We start from the raw sequence: 23487 nt of genomic DNA, 5'->3' as shown, positions 1-23487 counted from the left end.
TGGGGTTGATGGCTGTGTTGCTGATAGATTTGGCTCCCAGTGGTTCTTCTCCCTTATGGAGACACTATACCCTCCTAGTGCATCTGATGCATCTAGTGGTTACACTATCACATGCGTGTGAGAATTTCATTATTATGATAGTCTTCATATGGAACCTAGATTCCATTCATTGTCGTTTAACCGACTTCATAATGCAAAATTGCTATCTATTGTATTTTTTGTCTGTGCTCGTCTGTCTTTGTCTCCCCCATCCCTTCCCCTCTTTCCTTCACCTTTCTTTCTTAAATAGGAGGTCTGGATTGTGGACTGAGAATATAACAAGGCTATGGCGACTCCTCTTCCTGACACTACACTCTACATACAGGTTGGTGGACCCTCTGGGTTTGTTGTTCATACTTGTTCCCCTGCTTATGGAATTGTCATGGCACGTATAGTATCCTTGAATGTTAAGGGCTTAAACTCTAACGTTAAGAGGCGCCTTGCACTCCGAGAGCTGAAGCACTTGAGAGCAGATATCGCCTTCCTACAAGAGACGCACCATGACAGTTCTGGGTCTTTCAAATTTGCACTGCCTTATTTTCCCATTGCATATACAGCTGTTCAAAATAAGAAGAGGGCTGGTGTCGCTATTTTAATATCAAGGGATTGTCCATTACAAGTTACAAGATCTATTGTTGACCTACAAGGGAGATATGTCATCCTCGCAGGGACCCTGAAAGGTGTTCCGATCACCTTATGCAACCTATATGCTCCAAATACGTTATAAATCCCCTTTTTGGAGAGAGTTTTTGCTAAGATATCACGTTTACCGCCTATCACTTTGTTTATAGGTGGTGACTTTAACCTCCCCTTCTCAGATGTCATGGATAGACACTCGCTTAGTTCCCCTTCTCCACCCTTGGAATTACATCGACGCACATCGGCATTTCGTCGATTAATTCGTAAATATAACCTTTATGATTTATGGCGAATCTCAAATCCATCAGCTAAACAATACACCTTTTACTCACACCCACATAGGACTCATACCCGGATTGATCTATTTCTTGGCAATATACCAGGACTTCGCTCAACCTCATCGGCAGACGTCGGTTCTATTACTTGGTCTTGACCATGCTCCAATTATGTTGGATCTGCATCCTCACCTACGAACTACCTGGATATGTCACTGGAGGTTGAATGAACGTTTGATTAAATCCCCAGAACATAGGGAGACACTTAAAACACACATTGATTCCTTTTTTGCTCTTAACAAGGATTCGGTCCCTTCATTATCCACAATATGGGCGGCGCACAAGGCGGTTCTCAGAGGGCACTGTATTTCCCTCTCTTCTCACATCAAGCGGGACAAAACCCAACAGCGCTTAGATCTAACGACGACCCTCACTAAACTAGAGCGTAAAATGTCCCTCCCTCGACGTCCACTCTCCGACTAATCATTGCCACACGGGGAAAATTAAAAGATCTCTCTATTGCTAAAGTGGAAAAGATGCTCTTATATACTAAACAAAGATATTACGAGAGAGGGAACATGGCACATTCTTTACTTGCGGCTCAATTACGAGACAAAAAAGCTCAATCGACCCCGTCTGCTCTCCGGGATGCAAGAGGTCGATTGATCTACGATCCTAATCAACAAGCGGACATGTTTCACCAATATTACTCAAAGTTATACTCTCTTAAATCCCAACTCCCTACAGACCCATCCACACGTGCCCAGCATTTAACGGACTATTTAAAGTCCTGCCCTCTTCCCACTATCACCTCTGATGATGCCCTTATGCTCAATGCCCCCATTACCGAGGAGGAATTGCAGAATACTATACAAGACCTACCTAATGGAAAATCCCCAGGACCTGATGGTTTCTCATACCTTTATTATAAGATCTTTCAAGATTCACTAACTTCACATTTAGTAGCCCTCTTTAACTCCTTCCTGTCGGGGGCTGGCATCCCCCCTTCCATGCTTCATTCCTTTATTACTGTTATTCCCAAACCAGGGAAGGACCAGTCTGATTGTTCCAACTATCGGCCAATTTCTTTGTTAAATGCAGACCTCAAAATCTTTACCAAGATTATGGCCAATAGACTCGGCATGTTGCTCCCTGGCTTGATTCATAAGGATCAGGTGGGTTTTGTCATGCATAGACAAGCAGGTGACAACACTAGACGTAACATTGATTTGGTGGATGTCCTCAATAAAACTGACTCTCCTGGCTTACTCCTTAGCCTGGACTCTGAAAAAGCCTTTGACCGATTGGACTGGTCCTTCCTCTTTGCCACACTAAAAACAGTAGGCATCTCCGGTCCCTTTCTTACCGCCCTACACTCGTTATATACCTCTCCTAATGCAGTAGTTAAGTTACCACATGCGACTTCCCAACGATTTAATATTTCCAATGGAACTCGTCAGGGTTGCCCTCTCTCCCCCCTTCTTTATGTGCTATGCATATAACCTCTAGCAGCCCATATCAGGAGTAATCCGGATATTCAGGGCTTTTTAGTGCGGGATCGGGAATTTAAGATTTCTCTATTTGCTGATGATGTCCTCCTGACTCTGCGCAATCCACAAATTACTTTGCCGAACTTACACGCAGTCTTGGATGAATATAGCCTTCACTCGGGATACAAGCTTAATAACTCTAAGACAGAAGCCCTACCACTTAATATTTCCACACAGCTTACTTCGACCCTACAAACAGCCTTTAACTACACATGGAAAGATGAGGCGATTAAATATTTAGGTGTCCAGATCACCCGATCACACGCCTCCTTGTATAAACGTAACTTTTCCCCCTTCTTCCAGGAAATGAATACACTATTGTCTAGATGGTCTTCCCTCCCCTGTCCTTCTTCGGCAGAGTATCTGCAATCAAAATGACTATGCTACCAAAGTATCTGTATCTCTTGGAGACCCTCCCGGTGCCTATACCACGTAGCGAAATTCATAGGTTTCAATCAGCTCTCTTGAAATATATTTGGGCAGGTAAACGCCACAGAATCCCAAAATCAGTCCTACTTTCTACCACTACATCGGGCGACCTAGCTGTCCCTGATGTATATCGATACTACTTGGCTGTACATCTCCGTAGAATTCCTGGTTGGACTTCGATGCGGGCATATAATAAATGGGCTGAGATTGAGAAGCTGTGGATCGCTCCTACTCACCCGAATTCGCTGTTTTGGTCTAGGACTGTGGACGCTTGGCCGAAGCCCCTACTGGGTCCCATGTTGTTCACTAAGAACATATGGAAGCTGGCTAACGCCTTATATCCCTTGTCCTCTCCCAAATCACCAATGACCTCTTTCTTATTTAACCCGCCCTTGCCTGACGGACTCACTGCGAGGATGACTAAACCATGGTCACGAGCTGGCTTATTTTATTTTGCGGACATCATGGATCCGTGCTCGAGAACTCTTTTACCGTTCTCAACATTGCAGTCTAAGTATAACCTACCTCCCAATACATACTTCAATTATCTACAGATAACCCACTACGCCAATTCCCTTCCTGGTGATTGTAGTTTCTCTAAACCTACACCCTTTGAAATTCTCTGCAAGACTATTACCTCTACTAGTGGCCTAATCTCTGAAATATACAGTATTCTCTCCTCTTCAGGGGGTAATAAGAATCCCAAACATAGCTATATGATTAAATGGGAGACCTATTTGGATAGGGAGGTCCCCCTGTCGCTGTGGCAAATTATATGGTCGCAAGCTGCGAAGTCCTCTCTTTGTGCCGCCTACAGGGAGAACCAATATAAAATTCTGATGTATTGGTACCATACTCCGGACTTACTCCATCGCATATACCCTCTCGTTTCGGATAGATGTTGGAGATGCCGCAGTGATAGGGGGACACTTCCTCATATCTTTTGGGACTGCCGATTGATTCGCCCCTTCTGGAGGGAGGTTGCAGGTTTAGTCCATGCACTGTTAGGGGTCCATGTACCCTTGACAGCTCTAACTTTTCTTCTTAATGTACCGCCAAAAGGCCTCCGAAAAGTATCCTCTAGACTACTACTACTACATGTGCTTACTGCCGCTAAGTGTCTCATAGCGGCTCAATGGAAGAGAACTAGTCCCCCTACAATGACAGATTTGTATTCTAGAATAAGAGAGGTTAGAAGAATGGAATCTTTGACAGCCTCCTTGAACAATCACCTGGTACGCTTTCATGATGTCTGGTCACCATGGGATGTATATGATTCATCTAGACCGCCCTGAGCCACATATTACTGGTTCTAATTTCTTAATGATGTACTCAGATCAAGCCAGGATATCTCTTTGATATCTCTTTGCTTCCTTCCCTCCCCCTTCTATTGTCTTGTCGTATATGTTTTCTATGTTCGCTGTGTTTCTTTTTATTTCTTTATTTTATTACTTTTCTGAATGCAGAGTCTGCCTAGATGATAGGGAAATGTGGGATCCACATATTACCATATCACATGTTCTTTGTTGGGAATCTTTTTCAACATGACTGATTTCTTCTAGGATGCCCATTGTAGAATGTATGTTATTTTTGGTATTCACCATGTTATACCTTCATACTGCCCCTGTTATGACTTATACTCTGTACTGCATTGATACCATGTATGTTTTATTCTTTCTGAAAAATAAAAAAATATCTAATTATAAAAAAATAATAATGCAGGCTTCCACTCGTCACCCTGACGAATCCGGATTAGATGGTAGGCACCCCGCAGGTCTAGTTTAGAAAAAAAATATTCCCCTCGTATGCGCTCAAACAGTTCAGAAATCAAAGGCAATGGGTATCTGTTCTTCACCGTGATCTGGTTGAGGCCCCAGTAGTCAATGCAGGGTCAGAGGGATCCATCTTTTTTCTTGACAAAGAGAAACCCGGCTCCGACCGGGGATGAGGATTTATGTATGAAGCCCCTCTCCAGATTCTCATTAATTTAGGCCGATATAGACTGGGTTTCAGGTAAGGAGAGAGGGTATACTCTACCGCGAGGAGGGGATGAATCAGGAACCAAATCGATAAGACAATTATATGCTCGATGTGGTGGCAACGTCTCTGCTTCCTTATTGTCGAAGACATCTGAGAACAGAGAGTAACAAGGAGGCAACCCTGCCAATGACTGATGCGGAGAAGACTGAGGCGGATGGCTATGCCCCAGACAGCAGTTGATACACTTGGGACCCCACTGGAGAACTTCTCCGGAGTTCCAATCCAGGACAGGGGCGTGTAGAAGGAGCCAAGGCAAACCCAGCAGCACAGGGTTGATGGCCATGGGCAGGAAAACAAGGAGATAAGCTCAGAGTGAAGGGCTCCCACTTGAAGCCTCAACGGCTTGGTCACAGATAAAATTGGGTCAGGCAGCGGCAGTCAATCTACCGAGGCAACGATCAACGGCCTTTCCAGCAGAACAGTGGGCAAATGAAGCAGATCCACAAGGTCTTGGCAGATGAAATTGGCTGCAGAGCCAGAGTCCAGGTAGGCAGAGACCGGATGGGGCTTCTTGCCAGCGACGATGGTCACAGGAATAAACAGTTTGGAGGAGATTTCTCTATTAAATGCTGTATCTCCCAGGGTTGTCTCTCCAACCATCCCTAGGCGTTGGGTTTTTTGGCTTCTGGGGACACAGACGCATGACATGGCCAGTGAGGCCGCAATATAGTCCACAGTCCAGAGGTGCGCCTGTGCTGTTTCTCCTGAACTGACAGTTTAAGCCGATCCACCTGCATTGGAAACCTTCCGTGGAGCAGTAGAAGAAGGCAAGAGGGGTTGCTGGAAGTTGGGCGCCAGTCTAGGAAGCCGTCTCTCTTGTCAAACTTTTTGAGATCTCTCTCTGAGCCTTATGTCCACTCGAGTAGCAAGTAGAATCAGGTCATCCAAGATAGATGGCAGATCCCAAGCAGCAAGTTCTTCCTTGATCTCAGACGACAGGCCATGCCAGAAGGAAGCTACCAATGCCTCATTGTTCCAGGACAGTTCTCCTGCCAGGGTCCGGAACTGGATGGTGTATTCGCTTACGGAGGCGTCCTCCTGGCGAAGGTTCAGCATAGCAGTGGCTGCCGACGAGACTCGTCCAGGCTCCTCGAACATCGTACGGAATAACCGCACAAACCCCTGGAAGTCTCGGGTCCCTGTCGTTCCCAGATTGGGTTTGCCCACGCCAGGGCCTTGCCGGCAAGTAATGAAATAATGAAGGCGATCCTTGCTCCGTCTGAGGGAAATACTCTGGCGTGCAGGGTGAAGTGGATGTGACACTGGTTAAAGGGACTGTGTCGCGAATTAAACCTTTTTTTTTAAGTGTCGTTACTTATTTCTATTATATTTTTTTACGTTTTTTGCTGTATTTTTTTTTTTCTTCCATATGGTGGAAAGTATTAAAAATCAAATAATAATTTGACATGTTTTCCTATGTTGGCCACCAGGGGGAGCACTTCCCAGAATTACAGCAAGGTGAATAAGGCAAAGCAACCTGACTCACAGCTGCTGTAAATGTGGGAGGGAATCTCACCCCCCTCCCACAAGCCAGGAAAAGGTGTCTTCAAATTGCTAAGCAGTGTCCGGCAGCCATTTTGGGTGTGTTATAGGACACACCAAAAGGCTAAGGGTATGTTCACACGCTGACTAAACAAATGGAAAACAGCTCATGATTTTCAGCCATTTTTTAATCAAACTCGCGTTTTTTTAACGCCCGTTTTTGGAGCTGTTTTTCTATAAAGTCAATGAAAATTGGCTCCAAAAACGTCCCAAGAAGTGATGCGCACTTCATTTTGGTGGGCGTCTTTTTACGTACCGGTTTTGGAAAACGACCACGTAAAAAACGCCCTGTCGGAACAGAACGCCGTATTTCCCATTGAAACCAATGGGTAGATGCTTGTAGGCGTTCTGCTTCCGATTTTTCAGCTGTAAACATTGTGTGTGGCCTTACCCTTAGGGCTTATTCAAACGAACGGGATATACGTCCGTGCAACGCGCGTTGCACAGACCTATGTTAGTCTATGGGGCAGTGCAGACAGGTGCGTGATTTTCATGCATCGTGAGTCCGCTGCGTGAAAATCACGACATGTCCGTTCTTTGAGCGTTTTTCGCGCATCACGCACCCAAGTCAATGGGTACGTGAAAACCACGCATGTCACACGGAAGCAGTTCCGTGGGACGCGCCTGATTCGCGCAACAGCGGTGAAAAGGATGAATGAAAACAGAAAAGCACCACGTGCTTTTCTGTTTACAAACATCCAAACGGAGTGTCATAATGATGGCGGCTGCGCGAAAATCACGCAGCCTCGCATCATACGGTGATGACACACGGAGCTGTTAAGTGGCTTTTGCGCAGGCAAAACGCCGCATTTTTTGCGTGCGCAAAAAGCACACGCTCGTGTGAATCCAGCCTTAGGCCGGGTTTACACGAGCGTGTGCGTTCTGCGCACGCAAAAAACACGGCGTTTTGCCTGCGCAAAAGGCACTTAACAGCTCCGTGTGTCAGCCCCGTATGATGCGCGGCTACGTGATTTTCGCGCAGCCGCCATCATTATGACACTCCGTCGGGATATTTGTAAACAGAAAAGCACGTGGTGCTTTTCTGTTTTCATTCATCCTTTTCACTGCTGTTGTGCGAAATCACGCGCGTCCCATGGAAGTGCTTCCGTGCGACATGCGTGGTTTTCACGCACCCACTGACTTCAATGGGTGCGTGATGTGCGAAAAACGCTCAAAGAACAGACATGTCGTGACTTTTACGCAGCGGACTCACGATGCGCAAAAAACACGGACTGTCTACACGGCCCCATAGACTAATATAGGTTCCTGCGACGCGCTTGAAAATCACGTGCGTCGCACGGACGTATAACACGCTCGTGTAAATGAGCCCTTAGAATGATGAAAGTGAAGTGAATGACTTTTCAGTTGACCGGTTCACACGCCGTGTATTTGATACGTTTTTTTTTTGCGTGCAAAAAATCGCATTAAAAAACGCTTGATTACACTTGATTTTGCGTGTTTGGGGGGATTTGTGTGTGTGTGGGGGGGGTGCTCGCCGCTGATTCTTCAAAACAGCTGATAAGCGGCTATGAAGTATCAGCGGCGCCCGTGCACACTCCGCTCTGCCACACACACACACGGGAAAAGTCTTAAAGGGGTCGTCCAGGAAAACATGGCGCCGCACCTGTCCTCAGGTCGTGTGTGGTATTACAGCTCTGTCCTATTCACTTCAATGGAGGTGAACTGCAATACCAGACACAACCTGAGGACAGGTGCGGCGCTGTGTCTCAAATCCGGACACTCCTTCTGTCCTGAGATTACCCGATGGGGTAGGCGGGTGTCAGAGCCACCCACCGCCATCACTGCAGACAGAACCATACAACTACAGCATGAGGGCAGGGCTTGTCCTGAGTGCACTGTCTCTTGTTATGGACAGATTTATAGCCACATGAACCCCGTCTGATGAACCGGTAACCTAGGTCCGATCACATGACAGAGGGGGTCACCAAAAACCCTGTGCACCCTCAGCCCGTCCATCCAGCCCTTTCCTGGTTATATCTGCTTCTGGGAAAGCTGGGTGACCACCATTACCCCTCCTACTGGAGTGTGTTTAGGGATGTGACTAATGAACTTCTCACACTCCAGTAGGAGGAGTAATGGTGGTCACCCAGCTTTCCCAGACCCCTGAACGGTAAATCTCTCTAGTTGTGCTGAGACTGTTTGGGGATGTGACTAATGAACCTCTCAGTCTCAGCACAACTAGAGAGATTTATCGTTCAGGGGTCTGGGAAAGCTGGGTGACCACCATTACCCTTCCTACTGGAGTGTGTTTGGGGATGTGACTAATGAACCTCCAACACTCCAGTAGGAGGGGTAATGGTGGTCACCCAGCTTTCCCAGACCCCTGAACGGTAAATCTCTCTAGTTGTGCTGAGACTGTTTGGGGATGTGACTAATGAACCTCTCAGTCTCAGCACAACTAGAGAGATTTATCGTTCAGGGGTCTGGGAAAGCTGGGTGACCACCATTACCCTTCCTACTGGAGTGTGTTTGGGGATGTGACTAATGAACCTCTCACACTCCAGTAGGAGGGGTAATGGTGGTCACCCAGCTTTCCCAGACCCCTGAACGGTAAATCTCTCTAGTTGTGCTGAGACTGAGAGGTTCATTAGTCACATCCCCAAATAGTCTCAGCACAACTAGAGAGATTTACCGTTCAGGGCTTTCCCTGTACAGTTGCATCATGTGTCCTTCATACAGGGGGGGGCCGTCAGGGGGGGGCCATCGGGGGGGGCGTCAGGAGGGGGGCCATTGGGGGGGGGGGCGCTAGGGGTGGGGGCCCGTCGGGGGTCACGAGAGCGGGGGTCTGTGAGATAGAGAGTGGGACAGACAGAGACACACATCTTACCTGCAGTGCAGCTGGTCTTCAGTATGGCGCCTGCTATCTCCCTGCAAACAGCTGATCTGCTGTGTGACTCTAACCTGCGTCTGCGCAGTACAGAGCCAGAGAGCAGAGTCAATGGAACGGCTCCCGTTCATTGTGCCCTATGCACTGTAGCTGCCGTATTCCATCTCAGTATGTGTCGTTAATCGACACATACAGAGATGAAAAACAAAATGGCAGCCCCCATAGTGAAGTAAAAGTTAGAAAAAAGAAAAAAGTAAAACACAAACACACAAATAAATAAAAGCAATATTATATAAAAAAATAAATTTTCGCGACACCCGTCCTTTAAGAAATTCCCTGCACGTACTTGCGTCTCCATGGAAACCAGGCAGCAATGGCAGCGAGAACCGAGGATCATAACCGGAGCTGCCAGGAGGTGTAGCCGGAGGATCAATCGGAGGAGCTTGAATAGGAGCAGAGAAGGAAGCAGCTAGCGCCCCTAGCTGTTGTCCCTTGGAGTCTACTGCCACAAGAAGTTGATCCTATCGTGCTCGCAGATCCTACAGGTCCGCCTGCATGGCTTGGCAGGGTGACAGGCCCTTGAATTGACCAAACAGGTACAATACAAAGTCTATAGTCTAGAAAGGGTACCTGAGGCAATGTAGACAGTAGCGGTGATTCAGGCTGAAGGTTAGGCTCCGGCAGTAAACAGACACCCGGCGGGTGTGACGCAGTAGATGCAGCGGAAGACACAACTCGATTTCAACTCTAGACGGCACAGAGGCACGGTAGCACGGGATACAGGGTACAGGCAGCAGGAACGGGTAACACTGGGAACTGGAAAACACTAGGATACCATTTGCAAGACAAATATTAGGTACACAACAACACTCAGGCAATGTCAAGAGAGCAGAGCCCTTTTTATAGTCCAGCAGCATTCTGGGCTGATTGAAGATTTCCTGCAATTGTGCACACACTGGCCCTTTAAGGACATGCACGCGTGGGCGTGCGCGCCCTGCGGGAGACAGTCTCTGAACCAGGAACTGAGTGCCGACGTCTCTCAGGAGGTAGATGCCGCCGAGAACTCACACGTCCATGGCCGTGGCCATCAGAGTGTAAGTCAGACGTTACACCAAGGAAGCAGCTGCACCCAGTCATCATGCTGCCTGGAGATAAAGTGTCATAGATAGTTCTCCATAATTAGATTTATTCTCTCGACTTGACCATTGGACTGGGGTTGGTAGGCAAAGGAAAAGTCCAACTTCACACCGAGGAGTATGCAGAAGCATCTCCAGAACTTTGAGGTGAACAGCCATGCAGACGGAAGATGTGTTGGACGAAGAGATTCGCCAGTCGAGAAGCGGACGGTAGGCCGGTCAGTGGAACGAAATGAGCCATCTTGGAAAATCGGTCCACCACCACCCAGACCATACTGCAACCAACAGAGAGAGGCTGGTCCGTGACAAAGTCCATAGCAATATGTTGCCAGGGGGCATCGGGCACAGGCATCGGCTGGAGCAGGCCCACCGGTTTGGAGTGGGCAACTTTATTTGCTGTGCACACTGTGCAGGAGGAGACAAAGTCTGTGATGTCTTTGGGCAGCGTGGGCCACCAGAACTGATGAGCAATCAGGTCTCGGGTCTTACGGACACCCGCGTGACCTGCCAATTTGGAACTGTGTCCCCAGCGGAGGATTCTTATTCTGTCAGCTAGGCGCACAAAAGTCCTCCCTGGGGGAATGTCTCTAACTTGCAGAGGATTGACAGAGATAGTGCAAGACGGGTTAATGATATTCTGTGGAGACTCCATAGTGTCCTCTGTCTCGAACGACCTGGACAAGGCATCGGCCCTTACATTCTTGTCGGATGGACGGTAGTACAGCAACCACCTGGCCTGACAGGGATTCAGTCGTTGGGCCGTCTGGAGATAAGTGAGGTTCTTGTGGTCCGTAAATATCAAGATGGGATGAACTGCGCTCTCTAATAGATGTCTCCACTTCTCCAGAGCCAATATGATGGCCACTAACTCCCGATTCCCAATCGATTAGTTGCGTTCTGCGGAAGAGAAGAGCTTAGAGTAATAGCCACATACCATTGACTTGCCCTTGGAACCTCTCTGGAACAGGAATGCACCAGCACCGACAGGAGGCGTCCACCTCCAACGAGAACTGTCAAGAAACATCTGGATGATGGAGGATAGAGGCTGAGGTGAAGGCACTCTTCAGGCTATTAAATGCAGTCTCTGCTTCTGGAGTCCACACCTTGGCTTTCATGCCTTTCTTGGTGAGGTTAGAGATAGGAGATGTCAGTGAGAAGTTTGGAATGAATTGTCTGTAGAAATTGGCGAATCCCAAGAAGCGCTGAATGGCCCTCAAGCCTTGAGGGCGTGGCCATTCCAGGGCGGACTTTACCTTTTCAGGATCCATCTTGAGGCCTTGATTCGAGATGATGTAGCCCAGGAAGGGTAGAGCATCTTTCTCAAACACGCACTGCTCAAATTTGGCGTACAGGTGGTTCTCCCTTAACCGAAACAAACGGATGGACGGACATGTCTCTGATTAGTCATAGGATCTGGAGAAAAAATCAAGATGTCATCAAGATTGACCACAACACAAACATAGAGGAGGTCACGGAACATGTCATTAACGAAATCTTGGAAGACTGCGGGAGCATTACACAGGCCGAAGGGCATTACTAGATATTCATAGTGTCCGTCACGGGTGTTAAATGCCGACTTTCATTCATCACCCCGGCGAATCCGGATTAGGTTGTAAGCCCCATGCAGGTCTAGTTTAGAAAAAATCTTGGCCACACGTATGCGATCAAACAGTTCAGAGATCAATGGCAACGGATATCTATTTTTCACCGCGATCTGGTTGAGACCCGGTAGTCAATGCAAGGTCGCAGAGAACCATCCTTTTTCTTGACGAAGAAGAACCCGGCTCCTGCCGGGGAGGTCGACTTCCGTATGAAGCCCCTCTCCAAGTTCTCTTTAACATAGGCGGACATGGACAGAGTCTCTGGCAAGGAGAGAGGATATACCCTACCACGAGGAAGGGATGCACCTGGAACTAGGTCGATAGGACAGTCATACACCCGGTTTGGGGGCAGTGTCTCCGACCTCTTTCTTGCTGAAGACAGCCGAAAATGCAGAATAATGACCAGGCAATCCTGCCAGTGACCGAGGCAGAGGAAGCTGAGCCGAACAAATTCGTACCAGGCCTCTCCAGAGGGGTAGTGGGCAATTTGGAGAAGATCCACCAGGTCTCTACGAATGAAATTAGCAGCGGATCCAGGGTCCAGATACGCAAAGACCCGATGCGTTTTCTTTCCGGACACTATGGTCACGGGAATGGACAATTTAGACGAAAGTCCCTCTTTACCCAGGGTTGTCTCTCCCACCAACCCTAAGCGTTGCGGCTTTTGGGAACACAGACTCACAAGTGTAGCGTCCATGGCCGCGGGCTGTCAGGTTTACTCACCTCCCAACGCCCGCAGCCATGAATCCGTGAGCGCTGGTCCCCATTTCCTTCCTAGGAGACGCCAGCGCTCACTTCCGCTCTGTTCTGCTGTGTCCCGTAGGGTGCGCGCGCACACTCATGCCTGGCCTTAAAGGGCCAGCGCGCGCACTTAGAAAATCGTCATCATCATCAACTGCCATGATTTCCTGGTTTGTAAGAAGGCCTCAGGCCTTCTGATCCTTGCCTGAGCGTTGTTAGTTTTCCCAGTCTGTCTTGCAAATGGTCCCTTAGTGTTTCCCGTTCCAGTTGTTACCTGTGCCTTGTTCCTGTTCCTGTTTCCCGTGTTGTGCCTTTAGTATTGAGTCTGCCACGTCCTGTGTCATCTGCCACGTCCGGAGGAATCCGCCACGTCCTGTGTCATCTGCCACGTCCGGAGGAATCCGCCACGTCCTGTGTCATCTGCCACGTCCAGAGGAATCCGCCATGTCTGGCGCAACCTGCGGCACCTGTGTCATCCGCACGTTTGGCGTTACCTGCTGCACCCATCTCCATCAGTGCCAGAGCTGCGGCCACTGTCCGGACTATCCAGGTACCCTTGTGCGGGACATTGTATTGCTGGGGTTTCCTGTTGTTTGGCCAGCTGCCTCCCTGCTACGTTAGTGGGTCCACTAACCCGCTTCGTGACAACAAGATAGCCTCCGAGGCCGAAATATAGACAGAGTCCCGAGGTGCGTCTGCGTTGTTTCTCCTGGGTAGAAAGCTTAGCCTGGTCCATCCTCACAGACTCCTTAAGAGGATCAGCATCAGAGGACAGTCGGGGTTGCCGCAAAGTAGGTACCAGACTGGGGAGTCCTCCATCCCGATGAGCCTCCTGGAGCCTTTCTCGAATCCTTATATCAATCCGGGTGGCCAGAAGGATGAGGTCATCCAGGGTAGATGGCAGATCTCGGGCTGCAAGCTCGTTCTTAATCTTAGAAGACAGTCCCTGCCAGAATGTAGCCACCAGTGCCTGATTGTTCCACAACAGTTCTCCCGCCAGGCTGCGGAAATGGATGGCGTACTCACCCACGGAGGTGTCTCCCTGGCGTAGGTTCAACAAGGAGGCGGCTGCAGACTAGACTTGTCCAGGCTCCTCAAACACTGTACGAAATGTAAGTAGGAACCCCTGGAAGTCACGGGTCTCTGGTCCTTGTCTCTCCCAGGTAGGCTTCGCCCATGCAAGGGCCCTGCCAGTGATGAGAGAGACGATGAAAGTGACCCTTGTGCCGTCAGACAAAACTGCCCTTGCATACAGGCTAAAGTGGATCTGGCACTGGTTAAAAAATCCACAGCAGGTGGTCGCGTCTCCATCGGAAGATCAGTGCTGGCAGGAGGTGTAGTAGGAGCAGCTTGCACCTCCAGCCGACGTGCAATAATGTTCAAGGTCTGGAAGAGTTGGTCCTGTCGAGAACGGAGGTCTAGCATATCCGCCCGCATCTCTAATGACGTCATCACGGTCTTGGATTGACCAGTGGGGTCCACAGCCTGAGCCTACTGTCACATTGGGTATGGGGACCCACTGGGCCGTACCACCTTGACGGTATGGCAGCTGGCCAACAGGACACAGGTCACAGTCTATACTTCGTATAGTGTACCTGTGGTAGCTCAGACAGTAGCAAGACAGACTCGGCTGGGTCTAGGCAGCAGGCAGCCAGCAGGCAGGCGCCAGGCGTGGTGTAACAGGACAGGTGTGGTACTCAGCACAGCACGACTTCAGCTCATCACGGCACTTGACCAGGATAGCACGGGATACAGGTTACAGGTAGCAGGAACGGGAAACACTGGGAACTGGGAAACACTTAGGAGCCCATTTGCATAGACAGACTAGGGTAACGACAACAAGGCTCAGGCATGGCAGGAAGGGGCTGGGTCCCTCTTATAGTCCAGAGTGCTCATGGGCCAATTTTGTACTTAACTTCAGGTGCGCGCGCTGGCCCTACGAGACCCGGCCGGGAGAAGCAGAAGTGAGCGCTGTCATCTCCTGAGGAGCAGACGGGGACAATCGCTCACAGTTCCATGGCTGCGGGCGTCAGAAGGTGAACGAGCCTGACGGCCCGCGGCCATGGGCATGATACAAGGTAGACTGGTTTCGTGTGGAGACAGATGTACATCAATTCTTTAGAAGTCTTAAACTTAAAGCTTGGTTTTCTAACAATGTATTTACATCCAAACCTAGGGATACGGAGCTACAACTGAAGGACTTTGGTTTATCCAATAGGAGTTCTTTTGTACCTCCGTCTACTGTACTGTTCATCGATGCATTTGTGAATACCTACAGGAATGATGTTGGGAATTTGAGATCAATGTATGATGGTATAAGACTTAAATATGCCAATATGACCAGTGATGAAATGTCGGCAATTAATGAACTTATCCATGATGATAGTGTGACTATAAAGCTTGCGAACAAAGGCGAAGCAACTGTCATCATGGATACTTATATGTACATATGAGAGTTTAATCGACAACTTCTTGACATTAATATCTATACGCCAATTCCTTATGATCCCAAATTTGGTATCTTAAAATTGATTACAGAGATTCTCAATGAAGCTAACAGTGGTGGTCTGATAGATGACGAATTAAAAAAGTTTTTGATAGTAGAACATCCTAAAACTCCAGTATTATATATACTACAAAAGATTCACAAAACATTGATTAACCCCCAGGATGACCAATTGTCTCAGGTACGGACTCGATTTTATATAGCTATATTTCTAGATAGATCTCTCAGACGTTTTGCTACTGATGCCCAAACGTACATTCAGGATCAATGGCGGATTATCATAGGGCGTTTTGGGCGGCTGCCCGGGGCCCGAGGCTCCCAGGGGGGCCCATGGCCGTCCAAAGTACATTGTAGTTTTGTCGCGTTTTTGCAGTGATTTTGCCGTGAATCGCAGCAAAAAACGCAACGAAACTGCATTGTGTATGTCCTGCAAAAGGACCTTTAGACATAAGGTCACATGACCTTATCTCTGAAGTTCTTACTACTGCTTAGAGACCTGCTGGTCACATGACCGCAGGACCTTGAGCAGCAGCAGCAGCAGCATAATTCCACAGAGATACATATATATATCAGCAGTTTTGAAGTGGCTGCAGCGCTCATACCAGTGCTGTTTCTCCTTCATTTCTACTTGCTCTCTGTGAATCGCTGACATGGATGTAGCGGCGATTCACAGTATTACAGCCGCCTTCTCCCATTCGCTTCAATGAGAGAAGGCTGCAATACTGTACTGTGAATCGCCGCTACATCCATGTCAGCGATTCACAGAGAGCATGAAAGAAATGAAGGGGAAACAGCACTCGTACGAGAGCTGCAGCCCCTTCAAAACAGCTGATCGGCGCGGGTCCCGGGAGTGAGACCTCGACCCATTAGCTATTGATGGCCTTTCCTGAGGATATGCCATCAATTTTTAGGGACTGGACAACTATATGGTCACTACATGGTGGTAATATTGGTCTTTGTATAATGGTTTTTATTCAGTAACAGTATGGGGGTATTATTCAGTCACTCTGTGGTTATGGTGTGGGGGCAGTGGCGTAACTATATCGGTCGCCCCCCGCACCACATCGAAAGTTACTATAGTAACTGGGGCCTATGTAATAAACTACACGGACCCCCGTTACTATAGTAACTGACAGTACTTACCTTCCTGGTTCCGGAGCACAGCGGCGGTCCTGACGTCACAGCGCTGTGCGCAGCGCATGACGTCACAACACTATGCGCTGTGCACAAGATCCGGGCCTGCGGCCGGAGAGGAGGATAAGTACTATACCACTCTGCTGGAGCCGTGCTCATACGAGCGCCACTTCCCCTTCATTCTGGACACTTTCTCACACTATGAAATGCTGACACAGACGTGTCAACGATTCACAGTGTGAGCAAGTAAGGGAAATTAAGGGGAAGCAGCACTCGTACGAGCACGGCACCCCCTTCAAAACAGCTGATTGGCGGGGTCCCGGGAGTCGGACCCAAACCCATCAGCTATTGATGGCCTATCCTTGAGGATAGAGCATCAATGTTTAGTGTCTGGACAACCCCTTTTAAGCCTACCATGTGGTAGCCTTAGATACAGGGCCCCAGCTTATACTGTATAAGATTACTGTCTGCTGGACCCTGTATCTAAGCCTACCTTAGGCTTAGATACAGGGTCCAACAAACAGTATCACACCTGCACATGAGCCCTGTATCTAAGCCTACCATATGTGTTAGGCTGTGTTCACATCACTGATGCCCTTCCATCTGAGGTTTCCGTCGGATAACCCCTCAACGGAACGGCAAACTGAAACCTCAGCTTTTACTTCCCTCGCCTTTGATCTCCATGGTGACGTAAACGTTGCTAAAGGTTTCCGCTTGTCACCGTTGTGACAGGGTTCCGTTGTTTTTGACGCGACCAATAGCGCAGTCGACTGCGCAATACTACACAAAGTATTGTTATCGAAGTCCAAATCCTGGTATTGTGACATCCCTAATTCAGTAGCAGTATGGGGGTATTATTCAGTCACTATGTGGTTATGGTGTGGTGGTATTATTCAGTAACAGTATGGGGGTATTATTCAGTCACTATGTGGTTATGGTGTGGTGGTATTATTCAGTAACAGTATGGGGGCATTATTCAGTCACTATGTGGTTATGGTGTGGCAGTATTATTTAGTAACAGTATGGGGGTATTATTCAGTCACTATGTGGTTATGGTGTGGTGGTATTATTCAGTAACAGTATGGGGGTATTATTCAGTCACTATGTGGTTATGGTGTGGAGGTATTATTCAGTAATAGTATGAGGGTATTATTCAGTCACTATGTGGTTACGGTGTGGAGGTATTATTCAGTAACAGTATGGGGGTATTATTCAGTCACTATGTGGTTATGGAAAGGAGGTATTATTCAGTAATAGTATAGCGTATTCAGTCACTATGTGGTTATGATGTGGTATTATCCAGTAACAGTATGGTGGTGGTATGCATTCACTATGGGGTTATGGTGTGGCGGTATTATTCAGTCACTATGTGGTTATGGTGTGGCGGTATTATTTGGACCTTATAATGTATTATTATTGGTAATATTGGTCTTATTATAGTTATTATAATTATTATACAGTAACAGTATGGGGTTATTAGTCAGTCACTATATGGTTATGTTGTGGCGGTATTATTCAGTAACAGTATGTAGGTAATATTTCATCTGGTATAATGGTATGATTTAATAACTGTATATGAATATAGATAATCACAAGGTGACAAACATATTTCACATTCACCACATCGCAAGTGGGCCTGTGTTCTATCAAATGCCAGGGCTGAATTTCATTCCCAGTCCGGCCCTGGTGGTGAGCGGACCAATTTTTCTTGTATATGTTTTACTGACTATATTTAGGGGGTCTGGTTTGGGGACTGTATTTAGGAGGTTTGGTGTCTGTATTAGTTTAAGGGGTCTGGACTGGGGTCTGTATCAGTTTAAGGGGTTTAGGGTCTGTATATTTAGGGGTTTGTGTTAGTTTAAGGGGTCTGGGGTTGGTATTTAGGGGTTCTTTATTAGTTTGAGATCTGGGGTATGTATTTAGGAGGTTTGGTCTGTGGTCTGTATTAGTGTATAGGGTCTATTTAGGGGGCCTGTTCTAGGGTCTGTATTAGTTAAGGGGTCTGCATTTAGGGGGTCTGGTCTGGGGTCTGTATTAGTTTATAGGGTCTATTTAGGGGGCCTGTTCCAGGGTCAGTATTCGTTTAGGGGTCTGTATTTAGGGGTCTGGTCTGGGGTCTGTATTAGAATAGAGGGTCTGGTCTGGGGTCTGTATTACTTAAGGGAGTCAGGTCTTTTGGTCATTATTAGTGTAGGGGTCAGGTCTTTGGTCTGTATTTAGGGGGTCTGTATTAGTTTGAGGTCTGGTGTCTGTATTTAGGGGGTTTGGTCTGGGGTCCGTATTTAGGGGTCTAGTCTATGGGTCTGTATTAATTTATGGGGTCTGTATTTAGGGGTCTGTATTAGTTTAGGGGTCTTTATTTAGGGGTCTGTATTAGTTTAGGGGGTCCGGTCTGGGGTCTGTATTAAGGGAGTCAGGTCTGGTGTCATTATTAGTGTAGGGGGTCAGGTCTGGGGTCTGTATTTAGGGGTCCGGTCTGAGGTCTCTATTTATTCAGGGTGCTTGTTCTGGGGTCTGTATTTGTTTAGGGGGGTCTGGTCTGTTGACTGCAATAGTTTAGAAGGTCTGGGGTCTGTATGTATTCTATGATCTAGTCTGGGGTCCAAATTTATTAGTCTGAGTAAAAGGGGATGTCCGGGCACATCGATCGGTCATCAGTATAAAAAACGGTCCGTGCCCGAACAATCCCTTTAATGTATGGTTCTAGGCCTTGGTGTCTAAATTTGTGTGTAACTATAAAGGCTGGAAATGGCATCAGAAGTGATGGGCAAAGATGTCTCATCAGGAGAAGTCGCCATAACGGTCTGCGTCAGATGGAGAAGAAAAGAAAACGGCTCCCATCAGAGAAGACGTCAATTGTGAGTCACTGGATCTATAGAGGATCTGTCACCTCTCCTGTCATGTCTGTTGCAGGTAATCCTTGTATTCTACATATCTCTGTGTACCCAGGACTAATAGACAAATGCGTGTTACCATTCCCATTGTGAAGAGGAAGTGTCCCTACACAGTGTGATACCGTTAGGGATGGTTGGAGACTGTCAGTAAGTAGGGACACAGCCCTTTGACAAGGGGAATCTAAACAACCATTTGTCAATGCTCACACAAAAAGGTGGTGTTCACTATAGACACGGCAGAGCGGCAGTGTGGAGGGGGGGCCAAGTTTGTGGAACAGCCCAGGACCTATGGTCTACTTAATCCGCCACTGTTCAGGATACCACAGTTTTTTGGTTAAACTACAGGGGTTGGAATTGACAGAAGGTAGTGAGGTTATCTTGGCCTCTTTTGATGTAATATATCTCTATTCATCGATTCAACATGATGGCGGCCTGAGGGCTGTGGCGAAAATGTTGGCTAAATCTTTTTCGTGATCAGTTTTTTGTTCAGCGCCAAGAAACCGCAATGGGTTCAAACATAGCACAGACATATGCGCATATTTATATGCGTACTCTCGAGGAGGACCTCGTCTATGTATCCCACAACTTTCGGCATGTGCTGAGGTGGTGGCGGTACATAGATGATGTCTTCCTCGTTTGGATGGGGGGATCAACAGAACTTATTGAATTCCACAATTTCCTTAATTCTATAGACCAGACGGTGAAATTTACATTGGTTAGTTCTAAAACCACATTACAGTTCTTGGACGTACTAGTTGAATTAGATGGTACAGCTTTCTCAACAGACCTTTTTGTTAAATCGACCGATAGGAACAACCTATTGCGTTACGATAGTTCACACCCTAGAAGTCTGATAAAATCTCTACCAGTCAGCCAGTTATTACGGACCAAAAGAATAATTAATAAACCTGATAGGCTTGAACATGGCCAGGATGGGATGATTGAAAAATTTAAGGCTAGAGGTTATCCTAGTCATTTATTAAATTAGCACAGGCATAGGGTGGATTTGGTTCCTAGAGTTAACCTTCTGAAAAGTAAAGATTTAAAATGTCGTGATAAACGTATTCCCTTCATTTCTACCTCTTCACAAATGAGTAATCAAACCAGTGACATCATTCGGAAACACTAGACTATGCTTGGCAGATGTCTCCAAACTGTGGATGAGTTCCAACAAATGCCTATGTTTTCATATCGAAGACAGCCGAACCTTAGGGATAAGTTGGTGAAGTTACATATGGGCCCCACTAAGGGTAGTTACCAAACTCATTTACATCCCCCCAAAAAAGGCTGTTTCCTATGTCTTAGTTGCACGAACTACACACTTATGACGAAAGGGAACCTTTTAAAACATCCAAAAACGGGTCAACAATTTTTGATCAACCATTTCCTTACATGTGATACAACGTTTGTGGTATATGTATTTCAGTGCCCACGTCACCCACTGTACGTCTTAACCAACATCGTTACACAATACAAAAGAAGAGGCTGGATCTCACAGTCTCGAAGCACTTCACTGATCTTAAACATAGTGAAAGTGACCTTAGATTCTGGATAATAGACCACATTCCCCCGCTACGACGGGGTGGTAACAGGTAATTAGACTGCTTAAGTCCCGAGAGTTGCAATGGATCCATAGGCTGAACGCTCTTAAACCACAGGGTCTGAATGTCAATTTCCCTTTAGGTAATGTTTTCTAAATGCTACTCTACGTATGTTCTCTGTTCCGTTCTAAGACAGCCTCAGTGCAGGTTTTGATTTTATTATGTCGTTTTTTTAAATAAAGTTTAGTACTATTTTTAACTTTCACATTTCTGTTTATTCACAGACCACACTATTGTGAAAGATGGATGGGCTCACCAGAAATGAAACCGGCTAATGATAACTGTCTTTATTCTTAATAAAAAGTATACATTGATATTTGAGTCCTATAGATATATTTTTCTATATATGTCAATTGTGTGATCACTTAACACTAATGCCTTTTGGTATATTCATGGCTATGAGAGTGGAATTAACACTATCAAGTAGGGAGATAGGAATCTATATTTTTTTAATCTTTGAATAATGTTGACTCCATCATATGTGGAATTGCATCCGATGATTGTACACACAACCTGAGTTCATTTGTGGTTGTTACCATGAGCCATATATTGGCCTTTTACACAAATACCCTCTATATAGGATTGAGTGGTGAGGGTTTTTGGCACCTAGACATATTATAGATATGATTGGGTTCCGTGTATATATATATATATATATATATATATATATATATAGTCACGTTGGGTACGTGGACCCACTGGGCCGTTCCGCCTTGACGGTATAGCAGCTGGCCAACAGGACACAGTCTATAGTTCGTATAGTGTACCTGTGGTAGCTCAGACTGTAGCAAGACAGGCTCGGCTGGGACTAGGCAGCAGGCAGGCTCCAGGCGTGGTGTAGCAAAACAGGCGTGGTATACAGCATATATACAGTACATGACCAGGATAGCACGGGATACAGGTTACAGGTAGCAGGAACGGGAAACACTGGGAACTGGGAAACACATTTGCTTAGACAGACTAGGGTACGACAACAATGCTCAGGTATTGCAGGGAGGAGCACAGCCCTTCTTATATCCCAGGGTGCTCTGGGAGCAATCACCTCAATCTCCCACCTGTGTGCACTTTGGCTCCTTAAGTCTGGACTGAGCTCGCGAACGCACCCTGGTGGTCACTGTGGAACAGGACGGCCGCAACAGCAGACATCTCTGGAGAGAAGGGCGTCGACTGGATGGAAGGAGTTCGTGATCAGCAACCACGGACATTACACTGTGATCACCATAAATAGTTAGTTTATGATGGTTACAGTGGTGATAACAGAACCATTTGGTTCCATTATGACAGGGGAAGTTCCTAACCATACCCCTGCACTAGGGAGTCGGTGGTGAGCACTCCCACATAGGTACACTCTGCACTTTGCTAACTGCCTTGAATTAACGTCGCTCAAGCACGGGGTATCGGCTGCAGCGACTTAAATAGCCAGAGCAGCAACATGTAGGGGTTAAATCCGCATTTGTAAATAGGAAAATATTCATCCAGTCAGGACTGGAAATTTAAAGGTAGCTTCTTTATTTGTTAAAGCATTGCCCAAAGCGAAAAGGAAATCTTCACAGTAAATACAGTGTGGTGTCGCAAACAATCTATTACTTGGTGACGGTTTTCCTTCAAAAAAAGTTGTGTTACCTAGGAAAGGAAGAAGTGTAGAGGACTATGGACTGAAGGCGTTTTTTCCTGTTTATCCGCCAGCATTGTATTATTGTCCAGATAAGGGGGATGTTTTTGATAGAAAGTGGAAGATCTGTATTTTGGGTGTGCAGTAAAGCTACCAAATTAGTTTGGACACAAAAATTAGAGTCAACCAACAAATAAATGAATTTAGATCTTTGGCCAATCCAATTAAAAGCATAACATATACGGTACTTGCTGCTAAACTATAATATCTTAGGTTAGGAAAAATCAGGCCTCCTAAATATTTATTTTGTTGCAATTCAAAAATACAAATTCTAGGACTTCCCTTCCCTCCCCAAATAAAGTTGCGGAATATTTATTTGAGTAATTTCTCATCTGTTTTTTTAAGATCATGGGGAAGAGTAAAAGGTACAATAATTTGGGGGATAAGTTTTTCTTAATAAGATGACCCTTTTGCTGTGTAAAAAGAGAAAGTGTTTTCAAGAGTGTAATTCTTGAGTCATTTTATGGAGCATTAGATAAATACTGGAAGCATAAAGTTCATGATGTTAAATTACAAATTAATTCCTAGATATTTTAGGGAATTCAGTTTTCATGTAAAAGGGAATGAATCCCCCTATCCTCTACGGGCAAATCTAAATATCGGCATTGTAGCGTCCATGGCCGCGGGCCGTCGGGTTTACTCAACTCCCGACGCCCGCAGCCATGGATCCGTGAGCGCTGGCCCCCATCTCCTTCCTGGGAGACACCAGCGCTCACTTCCACTCCGTTCTGCTGTCTCACTTAGGAAATCGTCATCATCATCAACTGCCATGATTTCCTGGTCTATAAGAAGGCCCCAGGCCTTCTGATCCTTGCCTGAGCGTTGTTAGTTTTCCCAGTC

The 23487-nt window shown here is 46.8% G+C and overlaps 1 long non-coding RNA gene across 1 annotated transcript in view; it reads left to right on the top strand.

The window, feature by feature from the left end:
- LOC142759530 (uncharacterized) overlaps positions 1-21281 on the top strand; it is a 69763-nt gene extending 48482 nt beyond the window's left edge. The window contains exon 3 of the long non-coding RNA XR_012883146.1: positions 21200-21281. This is a non-coding gene — a long non-coding RNA (uncharacterized LOC142759530). The remainder of the gene's footprint in view (positions 1-21199) is intronic.
- Positions 21282-23487: the final 2206 nt, after the last annotated feature.

The sequence above is a fragment of the Rhinoderma darwinii genome, chromosome 1 (genome assembly GCF_050947455.1).
Source record: "Rhinoderma darwinii isolate aRhiDar2 chromosome 1, aRhiDar2.hap1, whole genome shotgun sequence".
NCBI classification, from domain to species: Eukaryota; Metazoa; Chordata; class Amphibia; order Anura; family Rhinodermatidae; genus Rhinoderma; species Rhinoderma darwinii.
This window is presented reverse-complemented; position numbering and strand designations above follow the sequence as displayed.